Genomic DNA, 23,894 nt, shown 5'->3' on the forward strand with positions numbered 1-23,894 from the left:
CTTTCGTACTTTGTTAAAATCTTTCTTGAATACACATGCTACATTCGTAAAGTCTCACTTACCCATTCACTTGATCACATATTAAAAAAAAATACTCCCAAGATGATCGGCGTAAACTCACCCGGACAAATCCATACCGACTACCACAAATTAACCAATATATTTCCAAGTGTATGTTAATTCTGTTCTTTCGAATTTTCTCCTTTCGTTTCTTTACAGTGACAGGAGACTCAACTGGCTGTAATTTCCGTATTCATCTCTACCAACAGTCTTGAAAAGCAGAACTACATTAGCTGTGCTTCAGCACTACCCCAACACCTCACCACCACCCCTGCGTGACCACAGAGGAATTAAACATTTATGACAGAAATTCTGCAATTACATCCCTGGCCTCCCACAGCAACAGGGGAATTTCCCATTTCTAAAGCTGACAGGGCCTCCAATACGTTCCAATTGCCTTTCAAACTGTGCAAGTTCCTCACAGTCTATTTTCCTGAACTCCATGCTTACTTTCTCCTTTTCCAGGTTGGAAACCAAAGCCGGTTAGTCATCTCTCTTTCGCGATAGCCAACTTTGTTCTCTCTTCCTCCTTCAGCTGTAGGTTCATGCTGGGTTTCAGGGGCCCATTTAAAGACAAAAATATAACGTTACAGCAGCTTGAGAATCCTGCAGCAACGCTTGCAAAACGTTCTCCAGGTTTCTGTAATAAATACATATCAATAGAACGGATATGTCGCGAATATTGCAATGAGCAGAACAGCGTCTTGTTAAACAGAACAGCATTCCCTTCTTTTCCTGATTAATAAATCTTTGAAACTTATGATGAAATCTCCAGATCCGATTTTATTTCTTTGGTGTTAATTCACAGTATTTGGGCGTTATTGGCAACACCAACATTTATTGCCCATGGCTAATTCCCCAGAGGTCAGTTAAGAGCCAGCCATACTGCTGCGGACCCAAAGTCATATGTAGACCAGACAGGGAAAGGATGGCTGATGCCTTCCATAAAGGGTATCTGTGAACCTAGAACAACGAACACAGAACACTACAACACAGGAACAGGCGCTTCTGCCCTCCAAGCCAGCGCTGATCCTGATCTTCTACCTCAACTTGCTGCCTATTTTCGAAGGATCACAGTCGCATTGCTCTCGATCCATTCATGCATCTGTCCAGATACATCACAAATAACCCTATCGTTCCCGTCCCTACCACCTCCTCTGGGAACGCATTCCAGGTCCACCCACCCTCTGCCTGAAGAACCTTCCATGCTTATGTCCCCTAAATCTGTCTCCCCTCACTTTAAACTCGCAACACGTAGCAAATCAGTTCTCCATTCTGGGAAAAAGATTTCTTCGTTATCCAATCTGTCCGCACATGATTTTTATGCCTCAGTCAGGGCCGCACCACAAACGCCTTCTTTCAAATGAAAATAGTTCTAAACTACTCAACCTGCCCTCAGAGCTAGCACCTTCCATACCAAGCAACACCCTGGTGAACCTTCAGTATATACGTCGTTTTGTTAATGTGGCGACCAGAGCAGTACACAACATTCCAAATGTGACCAAACATGACCTGTCAACTCAAGGCTGAGAAAGAGTGAACACTGGAAATTTGATTCCATCAGTTGGGGATACTACGACCCGTGAGCAAAGCCTTCGAATTAGAGGGGGTCAATTTAACACAGAAATGTGGAGACATTTCTTCAGCCAGAGCGTGGTGGGTTTGTGGAATTCATTGCCACGTAGTGCATTGGAGGCCAGGACGTTGAATATCTTCAAGGCAGAGATTGATGAATTATTCATCGTTCAAAGAATTAAGAGATATGAGGAGAGTGCTGGTAATTGGCGTTGAAATGCCCGTTAGCCATGACTGAATGGCGGAGTGGACCCGATGGGTCGAATGGCCTTACTTCCACTCTTATGTCTTATGGTATCATGGTCTTAACTATTATACTCAATACATCATCCGATGAAGGAAAGCGTGGTGTGTGCCTCCTTGGCCACTCTACGGACCTGCTCTGCGACATTCAATGCAAAATGGAGCTAAACATGCAGATCTCTCTGCACATCAATTTTCCCAATGATTTCTTTTCCATTTACTGCAAACTTCGCTCTTGAATTGGCTATTCCAAAATACATCACCTCGCATTTGTCCGTATTGAACTCCAATTGCCATTTCTCTGCCCAACTCTCCAATCTATCTATATTCTCCTGTATTCTCTGACAGTCCCCTTCACTATCTGCGACTCCACCAGTCTTAGTGTCATCCACAAACTTGCTAAGAATGCAACCTGATGGATCTCCGACAAACAATCATGTTTCCTGGCCACCTTTAAGATTATTAACCACAATTTTTTTATTGAACTCAATTGCCACAATCGGCCACTGCAGAATTCCAACCCAGACACCCAGAACAGTATCTGCGGACACTGGATCAATCGTCTACTGATAATGCCACTGGGGGAACGATTCTACATCTGTGCCACTGACAGCTGCCTCGTGAAATCCTGTTCCATATTTCCCCCCAGCAATCCACTATTAACACTAAGAATATTCATGGGCATAAACTGGAAGGTAAAACCAGACTCATTCCTGACACAGAATATTCTGCAGGGATATTCAGAGTGACTGCAAAGTATGGGAACACACCACTCAGTTACATGGAACATGTATCGTAGAATAAATAAAAAACAAACATTGGATAGATTACCCGACATCACTCTGGGCACTTGACAACATTTTGTTGCCAGTCAACCCTGCAGTTTTTCCCCCTCAAGTCTAGAAACAAGCAAGTTGAGACAAAGTCTTCTCTTCAGTTTTTGGGACGTAATCCAACGTGCTGTGTGGCATTACCATCATGCTAAGGAGATTGGAATTAAAATGGTTCCTGGATATAAAACCTGATAATCAAGAAGGCATGTTTGGGCTATGAGCACTTAACTATAATTTATAATGACATGGTCCTGCACATCCCTCCCCATTCAGCTGTGCTATCAACACCGATACAATGGACAGAACATGAGAGGAGGTCAGGACGCAAAATGCAATGCGAAATTAGATATAAACCCATTGAATATGAATCAGTACATCCATATTACACATCCGTCCAGGCTATGGAAACCAAATGTGTGCATTGCCTGTGTTTTGCTCTCGTCTCATTCTCTCCATCCTTCCTCTGTCACACACTGTTTGATGCCACCGGGATATACACCTTCCCTGGGGTCAGAAACGGCCTGCTCTCACTTGCATGTCCGTCCTCTGTGGAGTTACACAGTGTCCGATCTCACTGGGATCTCCATCCTCACTGGGGTTACAGGCTGTCTGATCTCGCCGGGAATTTACGTCCTTCCTTGGTCAGACATTGGCTGATCTCATCGGGATACCTATCCTTCCCGGGTCAGACACGGTCTGAGTTCATTGAGATCTCCATCCTCCTCCGGTCACACACTGTCCGATCTTACTGGAATCTCCATCCACTCGGCTCACACACAGTCTGATCTCACCGACTTGTCCACCTCCCTAACTCCCGGGTCACGCATTGTGTGAACTCACTGGGATCTCCATCCTCCTCAAGTCACACACTGATTGATCTAACTGGTTTTTCCATTCCCCCGGTCACACACTGCTTGATCTCACTTGGATCTCCATTTCCCCCGGGTGACACACTGTCTGATCTCATTGGGATCTCTATCCTCTCCGAAGCACATACTATCTGATCATCCAGGGGAGCAGTGGGTGATGGCTTTCCCTTTTCCACTGATGTCGCAAAGTATTACTTTGTCTCTAAACTCGCACTCAGACCTCCCTTAGCAGTGCATGCATGAATTATGGCAAATTAACACAGTACGTTATAGTATGCTATCCCAACGAACCCTACACATTGACGCTGTGGTTGTGAAGATTAAGTCAACTTTGCGCCAACCGCAATGGACAATCGATTTGGACATTCAACATAGTATAACTTCATCTCTGGTCACAGCGCATGCTCGCTAGCATGGTTCTGCACCATGTCGTGCACCCATACCTGGTTCTGTGCCGTTTGCTTCCTTCCCTTTCCGCAGAAGATGACATGCAACGTTTACAGATGAAGAAGCAGCGCGTTAAAAGCTAGCGTTTCCAAACAAACCTGTTAGACTATAACCTGGTGTTATGTGACTTATAACTCTATCCACCAAAGACCAACACCAGTAACTCCAAATCTTTACAGATCCTCGTGGTACCCCCCGGGCTGTACGTCTCACACAGAGTCAGTTCATCATCTGATCCCCCTTGACTGTGGGCGCACAATGCAAAGGGCGGGTGATCGCTCTCTGATTCTGCAGAGCAACAGCCTATTAACCACATCTAGCCAATAAGCAGTTTTAAACGCTCAAATCCTTATGTTTAACTGAACATGCTGGCGTTGGTAGTCTGAATGGTCTCTGACACTGGAGATGGAAATCGCGTGTAAGGTTCAGGCCGGGATTTAGGTAATAACTTGGAGTGTGAAGAAGAGGAAGGAAGGGATCCTAGTTACTAGTGGTGCACTGCAAGGGTGGTTGGTTGGTCCACTGCTGTTCGTCATTTTTATAAACGACCTGGATGAGGGTGTTGAAGGATGGGTTAGTAAATTTGCAGATGACACTAAGGTCGGTGGATTTGTGGATAGTGAAAAAGGATGTTGTAGCTTACAGAGAGACATGGATAACCTGCAGAGCTGGGCTGAGAGGTGGCAAATGGAGTGTAATGAGGACAAATGTGAGGTGATTCACTTTGGTCGGAGTAACCGGAATGGAAAGTACTGGACTAATGATAAGATTCTTATCATTAGTCGTGTAAATGAGCATATAGATCTCGGTGTCCAGGTGCACAGATCCTTGAATGTTGCCACCCAGGTTGACATGGTTGTTCAGAAGGCATATAATGTTTGAGGTTTTATTAACAGAGGGATCGAATTCCGTAAACACGAGGTTATGCTATAGTTGTACAAATCTCTGGTGCGGCCGCACTTGAAGTATTGTGCACTGTATTATAAGAAGGATGTGGAAGCTTAGGAAAGGGATCGGAGGAGATTTGCTAGGATGTTGCCTGGTATGGAGGGAAGGTCTTACGAGGAAAGGCTGAGGGACTTGAGGCTGTTTTCGTTAAGGAGAAGAAGGTTGAGAGGTGACTTAATATAGACATATAAGATAATCAGACGGTTAGATAGGATAGGCAGGGAGAGCCTTTTTCCATATGTGGTGATGGCGAGCACGAGGGGGGCATAACTTTAAATTGAGGTGGGATAGATCGACAGATGTCAGAGGTAGTTTCTTTTGTCAGAGTAGTAAAGGTATGGAATTTTTGCCTGCAATGGTAGTAGATTCGCCAACTTTAAGTACATTGAAGTCGTCGTTGGACAAGCATATGGACGTACATGGAATAGTGTAGGTTAGATAGGCTTCAGATTGGTATGACAGGTCAGCGCAACATCGAGAGCCGAAGGGCCTGTGCTGCGCTGTAATGTTCTATGTTCTAGATGGTTAAGGGGAACAGTCCCGGTAGGGGTAGAGGAGGCCCATAGTAGGCGAATTCAATTTTCAATGAGAAATTGGAGTTACATTATCACAGAGATGTACAGCACAGATAAAGGTCTTTCAGCGCATTGCGTCCATTCTGGTCAACAGCAACCACTTGCCAATTTTCATGCCATTTTCCATGTATTAGCGCATGGTTTTGCACACGTTGGCATCGCAACTGCACATCTATATAAAAAATAAATGGTACAAGGATTTCTACCTCTACCACCCTCACATGCAGTGAGATCAAACTTCTCAACATCCACTGGGTGAAAAATACTTTCTTCACATTTTTAAACCTTCTATCTCTCACCTTCAATCATCTTCCTGCTCATTGAGTCGAAGATTATGATGCTGGAAAAGCACAGCGGATCAGCGAGCACCCATGGAGCAGTAACATTGACGGTTCAGGAATAAGCCCTCCTTCAGGAATGAGGCTTTTGGGACAGGGGACTGAGGTTTAAATGGCGGCTGGGTTGTTCTGGAGAGAATGTAGATGGGATTGCGGAATGAAGGTGGGAGGTGATAGTGATAGTTCAGGGAGAAGGGTGTGGCGGAGAGGCGGCAAGTAAGATGAACTGGCAAGGCCGTTCAACAGGGCGGTGCTGAGTTGGAAAGTTGGGAATGGGATAAGTTGGGGGAGGGGAAATGTGGAAACTGGTGAAATCCACATTAATCCCCTGTGGTTAGAGGGTGCCAAAGTGGAGAATGAGGCGTTCTTCCGCCAGTGGTCGGCTGGTTGGGGTTTCGGGATGGAGAAGGCCAAGGACCAGTGTGTCCTTGGCGGAGTGGAATGGAAATTAAACTGATCAGCTACAGAGTGATTGTGTTGGTTCGTATGGGTATCCCAGTAATGTTCGCAGAAACAATGCATATGTTGTTGTCATGTCACCTCAGTGTAGGGGAGACTATATTGGGTGCAATGGATATAGTTTATAACGTACATGGAATTACAGTTCAATTTCTTTCAGATTTGTGAGGATCTTTTGGGGCCTTGGGCTGAGGGGAGGGAGGATGTTTGGACGCGCGTTTTGCATTACTTGCAATGGAAGAGGAAGGTGCCGGAGTGAAGCATGGGTTCTTGGGTGTGTGGACCTGACAAGGGAGTCGCAGAAGGAATTGTTCCCGTGTGATTCGTGGGTTCCACCATACTCTTGGGTCAATGCGTTTGACACATATTGAGACATTAAACGTTTGTTTTGTCGCGTCCAACTCCGGGATAAGTTTTCACATCAAGTTTCCTGCCCACGCACCGAGAAAGACTTCACCCACAACTAACACACCCCTTCCACCCCCAATCTCATCATCTCCAGCTGCCACCGTGAGACAGACTGCCTCAAGCTGTCCAACAACCAGACACACTCCAGACACTCACCCTTGCAACGCGCAACCCTTGACCCCCTCCAAACCAACTCCAACATCACCATCAGCCAGTAATATGGCACATCTATCTCTACACAGCTCGAGTCAGGCACCGACTCCAAGACGCTTTCCCTTATTCCCTCTTCCAAGCATTTTTACAGGAGGGTGAGTTGGAGGGGGTGTACTCCAGGTAGCTGTGAGAGTCAGTGTGTTTTTAGGAGAAATCCGTGCTGAGTTGGTTGCCGGAAAAGGAAATTGAGAGTCCCCAGAAGGGGATATAGGTGTCTGAGATAGTCCAGGAGAACTTAAGGTCGGAGTGGAATTTGTTTGTGATTGTGATGAAACATTCAACCTCCTCCTGGGAGCACGAGGTAGCACTGATACGTTCATCAAAGTAGCGGAGGAACAGGTGGGTAATGCTGTCGGAGTATCTGCGAAAGATGGACTTTCCAAGTACTCAAGTAAGAGGCAGGCATTTGGTCTGGGGGAAGTGTGGGAATTGGAAGAAGAAATTGTTGATGGTGAGGACCAGTTCAGCCAGTAAAATGACAGGGTCAGTGAAGAGTGCTGAATGTGTTGGCGTGAGAGAAAGAAACCTAGGGCTTGGAGGTCTTCGTCATGGCAGATATTTGTGTACAGGGACTGGATGGTCACGGCGAAGTTAACGCGTTTTGCACCCGAGAAACGAAAGTTATGGAAGAGGTGGAGTGTGTGGGTGGTGTCCAAAATGTAGATGGGGAGTTCATGGACTAAGAGGGACAGGACAGCGTCAAGGTATATAGAGAAAGGTTAGGGAGAGTAGGATCAGGTTGAGGCTTTGCATCATCCAGGGCAGTAACGCTTTTGGATTTTGAGCAGGAGGTTGAAGTGGACATTGCAGTTTCCCCAGACTGTGAAGTTGGAGACTGTGGATGGTGGATCCCGAGAGGTGATGAGGTTTTTGTTGATATGGGAGATGATGGCTTGGTGATGGGAATTGAGGTCGTTGTCGAGGGGGCAGTATAAGACGAAGTGTCTTCGAGTCGGCGCCTGACTCCAGTGGTGTAGAGAGAGATGTGACAAATTACTGGCTGATGGTGATGTTGGAGTTGGATTGGAGGTAGAACATCCTTAGTCAAATACTTCACTTTCCCCCACCACGTCATCGACAATGTACTCGTGAGCATCTCCTCCACTCTAATCGCAAAAACGACAAAATCCCCGGCCCTCACCTTCCACCCCACCAACCTGTGAGTACACTGCATCATCCTCCGCAATTTCCATCACCTACAAACTGACCCTAACCAAGAGAAATATATTTCCCTACCCACCATTGTCTGTGTTTCAGAGAAAACATTCCCTCTGTGAACGCATTGAAAGGTGCATAACCCACCAACACACCTTCGCCTCCAGGCACCTTGCCCTCCAATGCAAGAAGTGCAAACCGTACAACATCTGCACCCCAGCTAAGACCCAGGCCCCAAAGAATCCTTCCACGTCTGATAAAAATGTACCAGTACTGCCATACACTTCATCCAATCATTCCCCCTAGAAACGGGAGAGCGACAGCAGGGAATATGTCCAGGGAATGACCAATGTTGATCATAAGTGCAGCTCGATGAGATCTCCTCTGCGTTTGGCAGACAGGACACCAACTTGCGAGCCGTTTCAGGGAACACCTGTGGGATACCGGCATGAAACAATGTGACCCCCCTGTGGCTGAAAACTGTAACTCCCCTACCCAATCCAGAAATGACATGCACATCCTGGGCCTCCTTCATCGCCATACCCTGGCCATCCATGTCTGTTAGGAAGAACGCCTCATCTTCCAGCTTGGGACCCTCCAACCTTATGGGATTCATGTGCATTTCAGTTTCCCCATTCCCCTACCCCAACCATATGCCCGTCCTAATCTTCCAACTCGTCAGCACCCTCTTCGTTCTTCTGTCTGCGCCATCCTTCTCTCCGACCTGTCACTTTCACCCACCACCTTCATCCAAGCTTCCTTCCCCCAAACTCAAACCCTCTCCCACATATCTGCCAGCACCCTTGGCTGACCAGCTTCATTCCTGATGATTGACTTTTACCCAGAAGTATTCTTCTTCTCCTCGAATGCTGCATGACAGGCTGTGCTCTTCCAGCAGCACCCTCATCGACTGATCTCCAGCGTCTGCAGTCATCACTTGCACCTGATTATTGATTCAACTTCTGAGGGTTAAGGTTTCCAGTCACCCTATCTGTATCCCTCATAATTTTGTACAACTCAATCCCGCTCAACCTCTCTGCTCTAAAGAAGACAATCTCAGCTTCTCTAGTCTGGCCCATGGTAGAATCGTCCTCCGGGCAGGGACGATCCCTCCCTGCTAGCCTAACTGTCCTCATTTTGTGACTCCCCATTTTTCTAGCCTTTGCTTTGCAACTGCCTGGATTTCACGACTCCCCTTCCTCGGATTTTTGCGTCCCCCCACAGATTTTACATTCTATGATTTCTGCCCCCCCTTCCCATTAGGTTGTCCCTCTGACCCAATATTATTCCCCCAAATATTGAAACCCGTCCAATTTCCCCTTACCCTGTGCAGTTTTGCACCCGCGTCCCCAATCTGCCCCATATCGCTCCTTTACGATCACCCATCTCCCCAGCTCACACCCCTTTATGGTGGGCTACATCGTGAGCACATGTCGGGATTCATTACCATTTTGAGTGACTGATTCAAAGTACGGCAAGGTCACAGCTCGCATGCACCACCCCCATTGAGAAAGGAGCTTCATCTAAACCCCCACATGACGTTTTCATTCCCCAGGACGTTGTGCCCTTCCTCCTTATTTGTGTTCCTGCCCACAATTCCCATCCCCCGAATCTCCACTTTCCAAGGGGTTTTGCAGATTCGCCCCATTTATTCTCAGCCGCAAACATTGGGCGCCTCCCAAATGCTGTTTGTGTATCAAAGCTCCCTCTGTGCCACCATCTTGTGCAATTCCACACCCACTCACCTCTCCCATCATTCCTCCTACAACGGCAGGAGTGGGACAACAGTGCATATGTCCAGAGACTGTCCAGAGAGGGGCGATAGAGAGTGAGTGAGAGAGGCCACAGGTAGAATAATAAAAGAGAATGAGTGATGAGCGTGAAAGAGAGGATGATGGTATTCCGTAGATAGAATGGTTCTCCATAATGAACACGAAGATCCCACAGTGCTAAGAGACAGAATGTGCCGATGGTAAGTGCAGGTGCTCATGGAATTGAGTTCAAATCCACTTCAGGGCAGGAGGATATAGAGACCGGGAGGGGGAGAGAGAGACAGTCAGAGAGACAATGGGAGGGGGTTCGGACAGAGAGAGAGAGAGACCGGGAGAGAGAGAGAGAGAGAGAGAGAGAAGCAGACAACTAAGGTAATGGAAGAGAAAGGGAGCGATATCAGGATAAAAGAAAGATAGATCGACATAGACAGAGATAACGATGGGGGAGAGAGAGTGAGAGTGAGAGCGAGAGCGACAGAGACTTCGATAGAGAGCGAGAGAGGGAGAGGGGGAAGAGAGAGACGAGAAATAGAGAGGAGGACAGAGAGGGAGTGAGAGAGGGCACAGGTAGAATAATGAAACAGAATGAGTGATGAGCGCGAGAGAGAGGATGATGGTGTTCGGCAGATAGAATAGTTTTCCATTAAGAAGAGGAAAATCCCACAGAGCTAAGAGACAGAATGTGTAGAGGAAGCTGTGCAGGTAGTTTTGGAGATAATGAAAAACTGAACGATGAGACCATTCTGGGAGAGAGAATGAGGAGGCAGAGTCGTAGAAAGACAATGCACAGACCAACATGACTAACATGGAGATGGGAAGTTGGGGGACAGAGATGTATGGGAAACAGATAGAGCGACAGCTAGGAACACGGAAGTGAATATGGGAGCAGTAGTGAGAGACCGAGGCAGTGACATCTCTGGTATCAGACTGTGTCCAACACTCACAAACATTTTTACTCCTTTGTCTCCCCAACTCCCAAACCCAGCCCAGAACTCCCCGCTGTTGGTAGAAATCCCAGAGAGGGCATGAATCCCCCACAATCTTGTGTGTGTGTGTGTTTGTGTGTATGTGTGTGTGTGTGTGTTTGTGAGTGTGTGAGTAAATTCTGATTATTGTCCCTGATTATTGTCTGATTATTTCTGATTATTGTCCCTGCTAACTGATTATTCCTGACGAAAGAATGATTTGATTCTCTCTTTCTCTGCAACATCTGATTCTCGGCACCCGGAAGCGTTTGGTATGATTTCCTTTATTGGTCAGAGTATTGAGTACAGGAATTGGGAGGTCATGTTGCGGCTGTACAAGGCATTGTTTAGGCCACTGTTGGAATATTGTGTGCAATTCTTGTCTCCTTCCTTCCGGAAAGATGTTGTGAAGCTTGAAATCGTTCAGAAAAGATTTATAAGGATGTTGCCAGGATTGGAGGATCTGCGCTACTGGGAGAGGCTTACCAGACTGGGGCTGTTTTCCCTGGAGCGTTGGAGGCTGAGGGTAGGCCTTATAGAGGTTTACAAAATTATGAGGGGCATGAGGATAAATAGGCAAAGTCTTTTCCCTGGGGTTGGGGAGTCCAGAACTAGAGGGCACAGGTTTATGTTGACAGGGGAAAGATATAAAAGAGACCTCAGGGGCAACTTTTTCACGCAGAGGGTGGTACGTGCATGGAATGAGCTGCCTGAGGATGTGGTGGAGGCTGGTACAATTGCAACATTTAAGAGGCATTTGGATGGGTATATGAGTAGGAAGGGTTTGGAGGGATATGGGCCGGGTGCTGGCAAGTGGGATTAGATTGGGTTGGGATATCTGGTTGGCATGGACGCTTTGGACCGTACGGTGTGTTTCCATGCTGTACATCTCTACGACTCTATGATTCGAAGCGACTGCGAGGAAAATGACAATTGATTAAAATGAAATAAAACTGGGCACCAAAAGAACAGCAAGACCCTACAACTCACCACCTTCTACAATCTCACTCTTTCCCAGCACTGTCCCTGTTATTAAACCCAAATAACGGGAACAGGAAGGCGTCAAACTGCCTCGTGACTGTCCCAGTATTTCGGTTTGAGGATAAAGGGATTAACTTACTCCAGACGCTGCAATCCGCTCCATGCCCACTCGCAGAGACTTTGTTTCTCTGTGTCTGTGTCCCAGAGTCAGTCTCAGAAATCCACTTCAACACAGAGAGAGAGAGAGATTGATCATACCAAACCGAGATCTTTCAAAACATCAAACAAGTGAAACAAACAAGATCCCATCACTGACAGACCTCCCAAATTTTCCCCATTTCATCAGCACTTCCCTTGCTTTGATTCCAGAGAATGGGAGCAGATTCCACCTGGGTTCAATGGGTCAGTGTTTTCGGACTTCACCCCGAAGGTATATCTTCTGAGATGGGGTTGGGCAGTGGCTCAAGGTAGGGACTCACTACCAATGCCTGTCCCTTCCTCCTCCCTCAGTGTTTAACCTGTCCCTTACAGCTCTTTCACTGACACACCGGGATAAAAAATACAAGTGACAAGACTGACTCCTCACTATCCCACTTCACTTCACCATCCACAGCCCAGTGCCCACTTTGTTAGCGAATGGCGCTGTTTCTCAATCAGTTATTCACAATGAAGCATCCACTGGTGCAGTAATTTCTTTCTCTTTCACTCCTTCTATCTCGCTCATTCAGTCTCCCTCGTCGCTCTATCCCTCCCTCTGTTTCACTCCTTTGTGTCCTTCTCTTTCACTCCTTCCTCTATGTCTTTACCTCACTCTTTCCCTCTCTCTCGTACGCACTGTCTGTTTCCTCCTCTCTCTCCTTCCCTCTCGGATTCTGCCTCCCTCTCTTATGCAATGCCCCTCCCAGTCCCACCATTTCTGCTCAGCTTTCTCCAGTTCTCGAGAATTGATTGGTCTCTCTCCCTCCATTCACTCTGCGTTTTAATTGAAATACTCTCTCCTCACTTCCTCCAATTTAGAGTGTACCCCCATATTCCAGTCCTTTCCTGCAGACACATGTCCTGACCTTAATTTGGGTAAAGAGGGAGGGGAGGTGTGGATGGACTGTGCTGTGGAAAGGAGAGATGATGATCGCACACACTACCCCACCATTAGAAAACCGAGTGCAGGTTCTGTCGACAGGCTGAGGGATTTTCTCTAATCCTTGCTCGAACTCAATCCCCCCCAACTACACATCAGCTAGAACTGTCCCAAATACCCTCCACACACACAGAGGGAGGGGCTGACATTGGAATTCTGCGCAGCACGATCTCACCAGTCCACACTGACGGATACTGTGTAGATATCTGTACTTTCACCATCAACAGTCAGAACCATAATCCCCCTCAACTCCCCAACCCCATTATATTTGACATTTGTGGCCCATTGCTACTGTGAATAAAAAGGTTTCAGGCTGTTTTTGCACAGCAAGATCCCAAAGGCTGCCTCCCTTGAATCACCATCAAATTCTAACCAGCCCCATTTCAATTTGGAGGCTGGATGCAGAGACAGGGAAACTCATCCCTCCACTTTCCCTCACTCTGAGTCCAGGAGCTTCCCATCTACATTCAGGACACCACCCGCACCCTCCACCCCTTCTATGACTTCCGTTTTCCCAGTCCTTTCAAACATAAACTTTCAAATACAAATATCTGGTACACAAATATCTGCTACAGTAATGTCTTTCTCTTTCCCTGCTTCCATCTCTCTTTATATACAAATATCTGCCATGACAACGGCCTGCAAGCCCTAATTTTCTTCCTCTCATGCCAAGACAGCCAGTACCCTTACACCGGCACTGACATTTTTATGGATTAACTCGTCCTCACCATCAACAACTTCTCCTTCACTCCTCCACACATTCAGTCACCGTCACAATTACGCCCCCACACACTCCTCCACAGACAAGCACTCACCCGCACACTCCACCACTATCATGCTCACTCCTCTTCATACTCAGCTACCATCATACTCACAACCTGCACACTCCTCCACCATTATTCTCTCTCCCCCGCACACTAAACCATGATCACATTCACTCCTCCCATACACTAAACCATCTTCATGCTCACTCCTCTGCGGAATTCTCCACTGTCACGCTGCCACCCCTAAACCTCTCTACCCTGAGCACTGGACTGCTTATATATGTCCCTCTGATCCACTCAAATTGCCTTTAAACCCAAACCCACGATCTTCCCTGAGCAACAGTCAGTGGGTCCCACCAAATGTGTGTGCAGTAGCCCATTGTCGCAGCCTGACATATTAGCCCCAGCCACAGCTCTGGTGCCACCCCCACATTTATCCCCTAGTAACAGCCAGTGGTCGTACACCCACTGTGCTCCCGAGCAATGACATTTGGCCCAGGTCCAACACTATTACCCTCGCACATGCCAGAAACTCAACTCCCCATTACCTTAGCAACGGAATGTGAGAGTTGATTGCAGGGACAGAAGTTTTGAGAGAGGCAGATTGGGAAGTAGTGTGTGCAAGACAGTGAGCGAGTGAAGGAACATAGGGCAGGGAGGGACAGTGAAATATGGTGTGTAAGCTGGTGGTGAAGTGGGAGGGATATATGGAGGGAGGGTGACAAAGGGAGACGGAAAAAATGTGCCAAAGCCAGGTCAGATTGGGTGACCCAGAGTTGAAGACAATGACAGAGTAACTTCAACACAACTCCTGAGATCAAGGCTGTGCCACTCACCTTCCCCGAGGAACATGAGTTGGGGATGAGTCTATATCGAGCTCACCTTCTTCAGGACAAAGACAAAAAAATGCCGTTCATTCTACTGCTTGATAATTTTTCACGAAGATTTTTATTTTTTACAAAGTAAATTGAGAAATACAGTGAGTGGATGGTGCCTTTTCCCACTGGCCCCTGAGTTGAGAGAATTTTGAAAAGTGTTCCTGTAACCCCCGTGGGATGAGAAGGTAGAAACCAAAACTACCCTCAGTCTGTTACAATAGTGACAGGCTGCTTCGTTGCTGAAACACGGAAGTGAACTGAGAAAATCCTGGATGGATTGATTAATGAGTGAATCTGATTGATTGATGAATTTTGGTGAAGGGATAAGTCATCACATTCTTCAGCTGCTGTCTTAACATCGTCTGCGTCACAACATAAATCACGGTGTTTGTGCAGCAACTGAGGAGCTGCAGCATGAAACCCAATGTCATCACAAAGCGATGTAGATATACAGGGGTATACACAATATAATACATCCGTTTCCATATGGAATACACCATTAATGTTGACCATAACAGGATGAAATTGGCCGAGATAACAAACAGTAAAATGATAGATTTTATTCGATGTCTCATTTCCGTGTCACACTGAGTGCCCCGATTGGTGTGAGCACGGAGTCTCCTGAGGGCTCTGCTGTTCAGTAAAATGTGTCTGACAATGAAACCATTGAGCAACAGAATCAGTACAAATGGGAGAGCCGGGGTTAAAATGTAGTGGAGGAACTCGATTGTGGCCCAGACGCTGGAATGATAAAGACCAGGTGTTCCATAACAAAACCAGGGGCGGTTCGACAGCCGATACTGAGGTGTTAGCATAAAATACCAGAAAATATTCTTCAAACAGCTGAGCACAATTACTGCTCCCAGAATCACAGCCGCCATTTTCTCGCTGCAATATTTACTTTTCAGATTCTGGCAACAAATGTTCACAAAGCGATCAAAAGTGAAAGTGACAGTGAACCAGACAGAACAGTCAGTGGCTGCATACGCGAGGACGGCGTGGATATTACACACGGGAACGGACTTCAGGAAAGAAAACTGTCTCTTGTAAAGAATGGGGATATGTCTCAATATCAGTTCGAAGATAATGACCAGTAGATCCGCTACTGCCATGGCCCCCAGGTAACGTCTTACACATGGACATAATCCACAATCTTTATAAAGTAGGATGTAGATCGTCACTACGTTAACTGCGAGGATGGAAAACAAGCAAATTATGCAAAAACATAGGAACAGGTAGTTTCAAAAACATTTCCATACACTTGATCACACGAGAGCAGAGACAGGTCTCTTCTCTCTACTTCTTAAAATGGAGGGAGCAAACGTTGTCGTCCTGAAGAATTCTCTCCCAATTCCTTGAAAACAATTGGAGGTTGGAAATTTCTGTCAATTCGTCTAAATTGTGTTCGACCCTTTGTCGTGAAAAAATGAAAACGAAGTGAAGGTGTATTCACCACTTTAACTGCCTGTGAGAATTTCGGAACATTGTCTGCTACTACCGGGAATGGAATATCTTCTAAGTGAAATTTGTTCATTTCACCGATGTCGAGTCGTCCACAAATACTGGCAGTTATCGAATGGTCTGGAGAATGTCAGTTCTAAAATCTTCCGTGGAACATCTGTGTACAGAATATTACGGAGAACATCGGGAACAGAATGTTCCAGAGAATGTCAGTTATGGAATATTCTGGAGAATGTCAGTTATACAACTTTCCTGGGAATATCGGTAATAGAATGTTTCAGGGAATGACGGTGACAGAACGTTCCGAGAAAAGTCAAATACAGACTTTTCTGAGAAATGTCGGGAACAGAATTCTCTGGAGACTTAGTTTCAAAATGTTCTGGAGGATGTCAGTTATAGACTATTTCAGGAATGTCGGGTGCAGGACATTCTGTGGAACGTCGAGTGTAGAATGTTCCGGGGAATGTCCAGTCTAGAATGTTATGCTGAATGTCAGGAACAGAAAGTTCTAGAGAATGTAGGTTATAAAATATTCCAGGGAATGTACGTCTGTAATGCTCCAAACAATGTCTGTTACAGAATGTTCCGAAGAATAACCGGTACGGAATATTCCGGAGAATGTTGGGTCCAGAATATTTCGGTGAATATTCGGAAGATAATGTTCCAGGGAATGTCAATTACACAATGTACTGGAGAGTGTTGGTCACAGAATGTTCCAGAGAATGTCGGTTGTAAAATGATCCAGTGAATGTCTGTTACAGAATGTTTTGGAGAATGTCGGTTATAGAATGTGATGGTGTCATAAGGATCCACATCACAAAGGCCCCACTACCCATTTAATTTGGTGAGACCCACTTAGCCGTCATGGTACGAATCTCTCTCCAAACTCAAATCAACAAGCACTTTGTAGACAAAATGGTTAAGATAAAGATCATAGTTCAAACATTTCATGTAAGATCCACTTACATGATTAAGCAGATGTAACCCGTTATTCAAGTATTACCTCCACCTCTTTCTTCAGTTCTACCCAACACTTACAGCTCTAAAATATATTTGATATCCAGTTTCCAAAATCATTTACCATTTGTCATGTCTCTCTAATGTCACTAAATCATAAACATGCACTGATTTCCTCAGTCTGGTTTGAGAATACCACACACAGTCAGACGGAGCACCTTTCATTCAACTTTTTAATCCATTATTCCTTGCTCCATTGTTCCTTTATTTCTCAGATTGAACCGGTCAAATGCAGTCTGACATTGTAATAATTCCAGAACCTGATGTGAGAGGGAATGTCTCATTCAGCCCAATCACCATACCTGGGTATATTCTGTCCCACCGTCAGGGCGGACCCACTAGTGGTGGGGGCACCCTGGGTTACAGTTCGGAAAGAAGTTCCCCTGGAATTCCCCAACATAGATTTCATAACCCAGAAAATGTCACAGTAACAGGTCAGAGATGGTCAAGAAAATCGCCTGATAATGTACATCTACTGCCTTCCACACCACCTCGTCGTAATGAATCAGATCCCCTCATGGTTGAAAACAAATTGAAGGAAGCACTGATGGTGACACGGACAAAGTACGTACTCTGGATGTGGGACTTCCATGTGCATAATCAAGAGTATCTCCACATGCCCACCACTCTGAGCATGTCGAGTCCTCAAATGAACAGCAGCCAGACTCTGGGCCGTGATGGGGAAACTAGCCAGAGGGAAGCAATCTCACAAGATTGCCACATACAGTCCTGGTGGAGTGAAAGTCACAGCCATGTATTGAAGATAACGCCCACTGTGTTATGTGAAGGAGGGAGTACTTTGAAAGGATAGATCAAAAAGAAACCAGGCATTTATGCGGCACCGTGGACCATCTGCAGCTGTAGCATCCATGGCCTTCCGTTCATCATATCGTGAGAAGTGGTCTGTTCACTGATGATTCTAAAATGTTCATTAAATTTCACAACTACACGATATTGAAGCAGGCTATTCAGCCCATGAAGAGTTTTAATCAGGAACAGAATGAGCTTCTTAGTCAGCAATTGGAGCATATCTATGAATCTCTCATGTCTGAAACATTGGAAGTTGAATTGATCATTCAGGCTTTCAAAGCTGTTGCACATGAATATGAAAGGACTGGTTATTGGCGGTTAGCAGGGATATATTAGGCTTTACCAGTTTAACACAAATTTATGGCCATAAATAAACAGTGACCAGTGCGGGGAGCTGAAATATTTGCAAAACTATGTTAAATATTAAACAGACAGTTCTTCCTAGCCATATTAGAAATTAAAGACGGTAAGTAGCAAAAACTTTCATGCACTTACCTACACACTCTAGATTCTTCAACAGTTCCAGAATCTTCCATTGGCCTCGGAAACGCTCCGGCGCCATTAACCACGTGGCAGCTAAGCAGCCGCCGCCGCAAACCTTGGCATCACTTCCGCCCCCACCAATCATGCAGCCTCCGCAATTGCCGCCCAGACAACCGCCTCCACGATCGCCAGGAAAACCATCGCCGATAGATTCGCAGACTCCGCGGGGTCCACCACCACCGGGAACAACACCGTTTCTGCCGTCGCCGCAGCCACTTCCGCCCCCGGAGTTGCCATCGCCAAACCTACTTCCGCCCCCCCCCAGTGAAGTCACTCAACTGCAGAAAGTCCATGCCGCATGTTTCTCCGCCCCCACGCCGATCTCCGTCCCCACTCCGATCTCCGATCCCGCGTCGATGCCCGCCCCCATGCCGGTTCCCGCCCCCAGGCCGATCCCCGCACCCGTGCTGATTTCAGACCCTGGGCCGATCCCCGCCTCATTCCTAACCTCGCCCCCAAGTCTAACCCCCCCGCACGCCCAACTCCAGCCGCACACCAGATCCTAGCTCCGAGCCCAGCCATATTTTCAGCATCCCTACAGACCTCCCCCTCTCGAAGGATGAAAGATCTGTCCTCAGCAGAGGCCTCAGCTTCATCCCCCAACGCTCCCGGCTTAACGAGTTCAAACGAGGAGCGACATCGAACAATTCTTCCGCTGCCTTCACCTCCGCACCGACTTCATCAACCTGAATTCGTGCCCACCCTTGAACGACCACTTCTCCGACCTTCAACACACCCCATCCACCTGGACACCCCATGCAGGCCTCTTACCCGCCCTCGATCTCTTTATAGCCAACTGCCTCCGTGACATTGACCTCCTCATCGTGTCCACCCCTCTCACCTACTCCAACCTCTCACCACTCCAAACACTCCAACGTGCAGCTCTCCACTCCCTCTGTTCCCACCCAAACCTCATCATCAAACCAGCAGAAAAGGGAGGCTCGGTGGTAGTTTTTCACACTGATCTTTATATTGATGAGGCTAAATGCCAGCTCGCGGACACCTCCTCCGACTGCCCCCTTGACCATGACCCCACCTCCCATCACCAAATCATCATCTCTCAGACCATCCATACCCTCATCACATCAGGGGATCTCCCATCCACAACATCCAACCTCATAGTGCAACAATCCCGCACAGCCCGTTTCTACCTCCTGCCCAAAATCCACAAACCTGATGACCCGGCTGACCCATTGTCTCAGCCTGCTCCTGCCCCACCGAACACATCTCTGCATACCTCGACACGGTCCTGTCCCCCGAGTCCAAGATCTCCCAACCCATGTTCGTGACACCACCCACGCCCTCCACCTCCTCCATGATTTTCGCTTCGCCGGCCCACAATGCCTTATCTTCACCATGGACATCCAGTCCCTATACACCTACAACCGCCACCACAAAGGACTCAAAGACCTCCGCTTCTTGGCTTTCCCACCGAACCAAACAGTATCCTTCCACCGACACACTCCTTCGACTGACTGACCTGGTCCTCAAACCGAACAACTTCTCTTTCCAATCCTCCCACTTCCTCCAAACCAAAGGAGTAGCCATGGGCACCCGCATGGGACCGCTGCCTTTTCGTCGGATATGTGGAGCATTCCATCCTCCGCAGCTACACTGGCAATACACTCCACCTTTTCCTCCGCTACATCGATGACTGTATCGGCGCTACCTCGTGCTCCCACGAAGAGGTTGAACAGTTCATCTACTTTACGAACAATTTCCACCCCGACCTCAAATTCACCTGGTCCATCCCAGACTCCTCTTTCCCCTTCCTAGACCTCTCCATTTCTATCTCGGGCGACCGACTCAACACGGACGTTTACTATAAATCGACCGACTCCAACAGCTGCCTAGATTACACCTCCTCCCACCCTGCCCCCTTTAAAAACGCCATCCCATATTCCCAATTCCTTCGCCTCCTCCGCATCTGATCCCAGGAGGACCAATTCCATGACCGAACAACACAGATGGCCTCCTTCTTCAAAGACCGCAATTTCCCCTCAGACGTGGTTGACGATGCTGTCCACCACATCTCCACTTCCCGCAGGTCCGCCCCTGAACCCCGCCCATCCAATCGCCACCAGAACAGATCCCCACTGGTCATCATCTACCACCCCACCAACCTCCAGATACATCATATCATCCTTCGTCATTTGCTCCACCTCCAAACAGACCCCACCACCAAGGATATATTTCCCTCCCCTCCACTATCAGCGTTCCGAAAAGACCACTCCCTCCATGACTCACTCTTCAGGTCCACACACCCCCCCCCACTAACCCAACCTCCACTCCTGGCACCTTTCTCTGCAACCGCAAGAAATGCAAAATTTGCGCCCATACTTCCCCCCGCACTTCCCTCCAAGGCCCCAAGGGATCCTTCCATTTATGTTCCAAATTCACCTGCACCTCCACACACATCATTTACTGCATTCACTGCACCAGATGTGGCCTCCTCTACAATGGCCGCCTCCTTGTGGAACGTTTCAGAGAACACCTCTGGGACACCCGCACCAAACAACCCAACCGCTGTGTGGCTGACCACTTCAATTCCCCCTCCCACTCCACCAAGTGCATGCAGGTCCTTGGCCTCCTTCATCGACAGACCATAGCAATACGACGCCTGGACGAAGAGAGACTCACCTTCCGCCTAGGAACCCTCCAACCACAAGGGATGAATGCACATTTCTCCAGCTTTCTCGTTCCCCTCCCCCCACCATATATCAGTCCCAACCATCGTACTCAGCACCGCCTTCTTGACCTGCAATCTTCTTCGCGACCTCTACACCCCACCCCTTCTCCGGCCTATCACCCTCACCTTATCCTCCTTCCACCTAAAGCATTCCCAACACCCCTCTCCCAAGTCCCTCGTCCCTACCTTTTATCTTAGCCTGCTTGGCAAACCCTCCTAATTTCTGAAGAAGGGCTTATGTCCGAAACGTCGATTCTCCTGCTCCCTTGAAGCTTCCTGACCTGCTGCGTTTTTCCAGCAACACATTTTTCAGCTCGAAATATGTTATTGGTTTGGATAAATAGAACAAGTATATTCAAACTATATTTGTCAATCACGCCAAGATATGCAGGAAACTAAGTTATCAAGAGGAGGTAGAGAGTCTGTGATTGGATAAGCAATGGGCAACAATTTGGCATTTTTAACATGTATAACGGTGAACCTGTCAATTTTTCAGAAATAATAAAAGACTATGTATTATATAAATGGAAAGAGATTGCAAGACTGAGTGATACAGTCTGGACTGTGGGATTGGCTTCCAATTCAGACATCAGAAGTGTTGCTCCACCTCTCTGATGGTCTGCTCTCTAATATTCCCAGTCGCCCCATTGCTTTCTGTGCACATGGGATATTTTGATGTGCTTGTTTGGCTGTTTGGATGTTTTGAGGGTGAGGTAAGTTTGAGCCATGTATCAACGGGATGTCCTTTATCCAAGAAGCCATCCTTCCTTTCCATGTGGAGACCCGAAGATGAATAATTGACTGCTTCTGAATGAAGACGCTTTGGCTGCAGCGAGGATCATGCGTACTCACCAACATGATGAACTGCACATGGACACAATGCGACATTCATGGAGTGAGAGACAGAGGGTCCACTTACAAGAATCAGATCATAAAATAAATGCATTGTCAAATCAGTTGATATATTTGGATAGATCACATTCTCTGTCCACCTCACAGAAACAGTTCAGACACCATAAACTCAGAGAAGATATTTGTTGAGCACGGAGCACTGTGCAGATTACGTTTTGCCTGGTCAAATCATGCAACATACCGACTGTGGAAAACTGTGCAGACCACAGCAGTGCATTGATATATCAATCAGTGCTAGATAACTGAAAAGCAGCAGGAGCTACAGTGACCACATCAGTGCATTGATCAAAAACACGGACTCATTATCTGTCCAGCACATGGATCCATTCAGACCACAGCAGTGCATTCATCAATACACCCAGACTGGGCACCAGGAGCTGCCCAGATTCAGGGGCGGCACGGTGGCTCAGTGGTTAGCACTGCTCCCTCACAGCATCAGGGACCTTGGCTCAATTCCGGTCTCGAGCAACTGTCTGTCTCTCGTTTGCATATTCTCCCTGCATCTGCGTAGGATTCCTCTGGGTGCTCCAGTTTCGACCCACAGTCCAAAGATGTGTAGGTTAGGTGAAGTGAGCATGCTAAATTTTCTGTAATCCTAAGTGCAGGGTTAAATGGGTCTGGGTGGGTTGCTCTTCAGAGGGTCGGTGTGGACTTGTTGGGCCGAAGGCCCTGTTTCATACTTTAGGGAATCAAATCTAATCATCAGACAACAACAGTACAACTGTATCTGGGTCCGTCTGAGAAAATCACCCTGGGAGGTATTGAGATGACTTTTTATTGTACTTCCACTCTCTTTAATTGTTTTTGATGTACTCGTTCAAACCAAAGTGAGAATGCATTGTTAAGTCTGGAAACCAACCCAATGCCAGCATACGGCCATGTTCATCGCTTTCCTTAATATTTTGTGGGGGAAGAATTGCAAGGAATCGGACAAAATTTATCCGAGTCGTCAAAGTCATGTTTTTAAATGGAAACAGCCACGAAGTGTCTTAAAGATAGAGGCGGAGTCGAGATTTTCCAGCAGGTGCTCCTCTGCTCAGCCCGTTATTCTTTTTCTTTTTTTTGTTTACTTAATTGTATTTTTTTCAAATGTTTACATTTTTCAGCTGATTCAGATGGGATTGGGGAGGTGAGTCACAGACCATTGGCAGACGTGAGGTGGTCTGTCCCAGAGGGAAGTCCCAGTTTAGAGGCTGGTGTGGGCCTGCTGAATCCTTGAGATTTACCACACAGTGACGTTTGGAGACTGGACCGAGTATGGTCGGGAGACTTTTCAAGTGTGGCCGAGAGATTAACTCCGCTGCATTCTGGAGATTGGGCTTGGTACCGTGTGCGGACTGGGCCAGGAGAAGTCTGGAGACTGGAACCAGGGGTATTCTCGAAACTACACCCGCTGCAATCTGGACACTGGGCTTGATGTGGGCTGGACTCTGTCCCGGTGTGGTCTAGAGGCTGTGTCCATTCCATTCAGAAGAGTAGACCTAGTGCGGGTTTTGAGACTGGGCCAGGTGCAACTTGAAGGCTCGGCCCGGTGCTGTCTGGAACCTGGACCACGTGAGGTCTGGAGACTTGAGCATGGTGTGGTGTGGCGACTGGGTCCGATGTGGTCTGGAGACAGGACCTCGTTTGGGTCTGGAAACCAGACATAGTACATTCTGGAGACTCAATGCTGGCAAAAAAACTGGTGTGAAGGGCCTGTAAAGCAAGTGTCTTATTTTTCCTTTTGTTGTACTTCTGCAAGACTTTACTTTATGATTCTTTCAATGATTTAATCAAATACTCTAGAATCGGTACCTCGCAATCTTGCACCAAAGTTGGCACCATAAGCAACGACATTGCAA

Source organism: Chiloscyllium punctatum, chromosome 43 (genome assembly GCF_047496795.1).
Source record: "Chiloscyllium punctatum isolate Juve2018m chromosome 43, sChiPun1.3, whole genome shotgun sequence".
Taxonomy (NCBI): Eukaryota; Metazoa; Chordata; class Chondrichthyes; order Orectolobiformes; family Hemiscylliidae; genus Chiloscyllium; species Chiloscyllium punctatum.